Raw genomic sequence first — 5,967 nt, 5'->3', positions numbered from 1 at the left:
AAAAAAAAAGTATTTGTTTTTTGTTGTTTTTTAAAGTTAATATTCATACATGAGAAACAATTATAAAGTTAACAAAATGAGAAGCAGTCCATATTACATTCATTATAGGGATTTTAATTTTTTGGATTGGGTTTTAATTACGGGCTCTTGGGTAGTCTGAATTCATATTTGGTAAAAATGATGGTCTGGTTGCCTTTATATCCCTTTATCATATGTGTCTGGGCGAGTAATTTGTGTTAGCGGTTTTACGCTCGCCTTATGATTCTTGGTCCTCTTTCGCCAAGATGTCTTATAAAATGATTTTTTTCCCGCATTGAATTTGTCTTACTGAGTTAGTTCGATTTGGGTTAGTAGGCCAAAAAATAGAACGTAATCCATAACTGGGGTTAGGCCAGTTCCCAATCTTTTAAAAAATTTCATAAAATCTCATTTTTTAATTTTTCAGATACTTAATATTAAAAGAGATTATTGATTGATATTACAACCTTAAGAAATAACTAATTCAATTATGGAAAATAACGATAATTAACTAATTTAAGTAGTAAGTTACTCTGCATATCTTCTAATTAACATTTAAATATCTCCAAAAAAGGTATTTAGTTAATAATACAATTTTTTTGAAATATTCTTCTCCATATTCAACTTTCCAATTCATTTTTCTTTAACTTTTCTCTTTTTTTCTTTGCGTTATTTTTCTTTTTCAACTTTTTGCAATAAATTTCAAAAACCTGAAAAAAGAGATACAAATATTAATTTAAAACGCATGGTAAGATATGATATATTAGTATAAAAAATGAGATTTGAAATACAAAGGTATAAGAGATACAATATACAAAAACGGAATTAGGTGCAGAGATACATATTTTAAAAGAGATACATACAGAAACCTTCTAACTATATACATTTATACAAAAGAGATACATATTAAGAAAAATGTAGCAGGAATATGCACTGGAACATGCATATAGAACAAAGATAAATTATGTATCTTCAGCTACTAAAAAATGTATCGAATTAAAATGCTTAGATATAAAAATTGCTAAATCTTTGGTAATATGTCTCTCGTTGTGTAATACTCCGTATTTTCTTAGCTTAAATTAACTCTCAGTCCATGAGTTATTCAATATAAAAATTTTGAAGTACACAATATTTTTCAGTTTAGAGCCTGCCAATGCGTAGAAAATTCAGTTAGCTTTCCAACGATATAAAATTTGCCTAAATCCAATACTCGGGCGAAGAGTTAGAGCCATTTTTGTAAAGTAGTGTGCCAACTGGCACTTCAGCGCATCGCGGAGCATGACCAAATGGCAATTATCAAATCCAGTTAGCCTCCACAATTATGGCGCGTCGCACCAAGGCTCAATTTTACAATTGTCCTCTTTCGAGTGAAGCTACCCGCATCGCGGTGAACTTTCAAGTCGCATCCAGTGTGGCAACGTGATACCACCGCATCGCGCTACCATGCATTTTTTCAGTTGTCAACTCCCAGTGATACGACATGATAGCGCCGCGTCGCGCCAGGGGTCCAGGTTGGATTTTTTCAGTGACGACTTTTAAGTCATTCCCAGGGGTAAATGGATATTTTTCCACGGCCCTAATCAGTCTAATCACGAAATTAAACCCCTAAATAATCCATTATCTCATCATTTATTCACTTTATTTATGATTAAGTCATTCTCTCTCAAAAGGAAAAAAAACCCTAGTTTCAAAAATCAAGAACAAAGCTCAAGAATTCCTCCAAGAACATCAAGAACTAATATTCCCAGGTATATTAGGTGTTCATCTATGGATACCTTTCACCCATAGAGTCCAAGAATCCCTTTTTAAAACTACAAGTTTATGGAATTATGAATTTCCATGTTTGAAATTGATTGTACGCATGTCTATGATGTTAATTTCGTTTTCAATCCATGATTATAATAAGGTTAATGAAAATAGAATAGTATTTATGAGATATTTTATGAATTGCATGTTAAATCCATGAAATTGCATGTTGGCTGTTGGGGGCATTGTAATTGGAAGGTTTATATGTTATCCATAATTATATGCATTAAGTTGTACTCCCCAAGTGTTTGATAAAATGTCCATGTGAATTAAATGATGCAATCATGACATGCTAGTATATGTACAAGCTTATGTCCTACAATTATTTGATAAAATGTCTCTATGTATGAATTATGGACAAGTGTACATTGTTATGACTTTCAAGTTAATGTTATGCTTTTCGTTTCATGCTATCGAGTCCTAGGGTATTTAATACCCGACAATCTAGCTCTTTACCTAGAGCTAGTGTCAGTTACAGAATAGTATCAATCATGTCATGATCAATAGAATTCAGTCAGCTACAGAACTCAGTTATTCACAGAACTCAGGAAAGCTCAGTAAACTCAATATCAGTACAGTCCAGTTCAGTATACTCAGTTCAGTGTCTTTTAGTTGGGAGTAAGATTCAGCACCGAGTGAACCCAAGGATGGGGATCCACCTGCCAGCAGAGAGTGTGATCCTTAGAAGTAGTCCTTGTATTCCAGAACTTCGTAGCCAGCGTAGGTTGAGACATCAACCTGCCAGTTGAAGGTTGATGAGATATTTTAACCTACCAGTTAAGGGTTCCACCATTCTCATTAGAGTACCTGCTAGATGAGGGTAACTCTTTAATGTCTTTATCCGTGACACGGCACTGACACCCTTTTAGCTGGGGTTACAGGTTGGACCCTAAATCTATTCAGAAAAGGGGCATGTCGGTTAGATGATTACTTTCCACAGTCTCAGTTTCAGTCTCAGTATAGAACTCAGTTTAGTTCTACAAAATCAGGATTGTTAGATACAGTCAATCAGTTTCAGTAACTCAGTTATCAGTAATCTCAGATATCAGTTACTCAGTTATTAGAACTCAGAACTCAGCTTCAGTAAAAGCTTAGTTACAGTATACACGTATATGCACAGTATTGCATACTCAGTATTTACAACATTTTCAATTATCGATGTACTCTCATATTCAGTTACTCTATGTCATTCAGTCAGTTATTGTTCATGCATATGAACCCTTACATTTAGCCTTACCTCATCTAGCATACTAGTACATTCCACGTACTGACGCATACTCTTTCTTTGTGCTATGATGTCTCATACACTACTAGAAAATATTATATTTTTGACGGCAGTTATAGTCAGAATGTAGTCGGAAAATAAGGTAGTTCTGACTACTTTCTAATTGTTTCATGGTAGTCGGAATATAGCTTGTCGGAAAAGTATTTCCGACTACTTTAGTCAGAAATTTTCGACTACTATAGTTGAAAATATAGTCAAAAATTTAATAAATATTTATTTAATAATTATAAATATTTCAACTACTCTAGTAAAAAATTTACTAAATAATTATTTAATAATTATAAATAGTTCGATTGCGGTAGTCGAAAATTAATAAATAATTATTTAATAATTATAATTATTCCGACTACTGTAGTTGAAAATTTAATAAATAATTATTTAATAACTATTATTATTTCAACTACTGTAGTCGAAAATTAATAAATAATTATTTAATAATTATAATTATTCTGACTACTGTAGTCGAAAATTTAATAAATAATTATTTAATAATTGTAATTATTCCGACTACTGTAGTCAGAACATTAACATATATTATTTAATAATTATTGTTTCGACTACGTTAGACAGATTTTTAATAAAAATATTCACCCAATAATTACTATATAATTCAATCTTGCATTAGTTTACACTGCTCTCAGATTATAAACAACATAACTAATGTATTTTTCACAATAGGATCAAACACGACAAAAATTTATAAATACCATCACTTTAAAACATCCAAAACAAACATCAAATCAAATATTTTAAACATCTAAATGTCACAACCAAAAAAAAGAACAATAACTACAATCTAATTAGCATCAGATTCACTATCTTCCTCATGATGAAATACTTGAGGCATGTGCTTCTTAACTAACTCCTCAAATTTAGCAAACTTGGCATCATTAGCTTCCCATTGCTGCATCAATTCCACAATTTATTTTTTCATCGCTTCCATTTGTTTCATAATTTGCAAAGTAGAAGAGAAACTGGGAAACAACAGAGGACTACTCGAGAATTGGAGAACTCCTGTCCCGTAGGTTCTACCTTTCTTTGGACCACCTACCTCAGTTGTCCACATAGTAGTCACATCTGCAGGTGATGGTCGGACCATGGTACTATCCTCTGAAGTAGGTTGGGTTTGACATCAATCTTCTATGCTTTTTGAAAATTCTTCCTGAAAGAAAAATTATTTGTCAGTATATAAACAAGCAAAGTTGGGTAATAATAAAATAATGTATGTAAAGATTATTATCTTGCATATGCATCCTTAGTACGCGTTTCGACCCAATCTCCTCTTGCACTGTCCTTCATTTTATTTCTATACGTCCCTTTGTAGACCTCAAGAAAAGTGGGTTTTTTTTCCCCATTTTCATATTCCTACAAAACTTTTAAAAAAGATATAATACAAGTATGAACTAACTGATTTCTCAAACAACCAGTGCTAGCTTTTTAATCAAACAACAGTTAGATTTTTATTCAATCAAACAATAGTTTACTTTTCTCCTCTTTATACCTTCCCTACTTGAAAATTTTCTGCAATGCTACTCTCTGCTAAACAGCCCAGTTTATGTTGACATAGTTGACAAATTTTTCATGGACATGTACACTGAGTTTTTGTTTCGAAACCATCAGGCAGTGTCAATATTAAAGGTAGCCAAAATCAAGTCTTTCCTTTCACAATAAACAATTGAAGTATATATCTCACACAATCTCATATAACATTGATGTAAACACATCTACTGGCACAAACTATGTACCATCAATATTTAAGAGTTAACATTTATGCCGAGCTAACATGGAAATTGTACCTATTAATATACTCCCAAAAAGAATTAAATTGCTAGTTTGTTTACTGTTATTAGCACACAAAGGCAGATCCAATATCATAAAAGCAGTGGAACACACACACAAAAGTATGTTCCAGTACATATCTACATCTGTTGCTTATAGGTGGATCAATCTTTCTTCATACAATTTAACTAACACTGATAAGTCTTGATATAATTTTCATTGTACCTATCTCATAAAAATTCTTCAACAGTTTTGTTAGATTCGCAAAGTTTACATGTGTAGTTCAATTGTTCAAATCTCTAGTTAACTTCTTTTTATATTCAACTTAGAATTCATAAACATTGAAATTAAACTAATATGCAAAGCAAAAAGCCTCGATTTCAAATGCACCAGATTGCTTGTCTTTAGATACATAAGTTGCAAATATGCAGCAGTAAAAGAGAGACAAAAGAATCAGGAGAAGATGCCTAGGGAAGTGAAAAACAAATATCAGGAGAAGATAGAGTGGGAAGTGAAAAAACGAGAATAAAGACAATACATAGCAAATTTAATTTTTTTAACAAGCAAATACAACAAATTCTCACTTGAAATAGATTCAAGTTTGAGGTAAATCACATTAGGAGGGGAGGAGAAGTTCAGCCGATGGGTCTATATATCAACAAATCTTTTAAAACTGGGACGGAACTTATAGATCGATCCACAAACATGACCCTACGTGTGCAAATACTACAACCATGCACTAGAAGTAACAGATAAAGTGAACAAAGCAAAAATCAGAAAACTGTATTATCCACATACTAACGCTGATGACTAACATTTTAGATTCTGATATCAAAATACTTGACTTCAAAATACTTCAACACTTAACGTTTTAGGGAAGCTGAATCACATGAAAAATAACTTTTTGAATCACAACCTTAGAGTGACTTGAATAAGTGTCACGACCCGAATCGGGGCCCTGGCCGTGACGAGCATTCCCCAACCCGAAGGTCCGAAACACCCTCTGTCTATCTGGTAATCATGCACATAATTCATATGATCAAAGTAATATGGAATAGATACAATAATACGATAACATG

The sequence above is a fragment of the Capsicum annuum genome, chromosome 10 (assembly GCF_002878395.1).
Source record: "Capsicum annuum cultivar UCD-10X-F1 chromosome 10, UCD10Xv1.1, whole genome shotgun sequence".
NCBI lineage: Eukaryota > Viridiplantae > Streptophyta > Magnoliopsida > Solanales > Solanaceae > Capsicum > Capsicum annuum.
The sequence above is the reverse complement of the archived record's forward strand: the minus strand, read 5'-3'. Positions refer to the sequence as shown.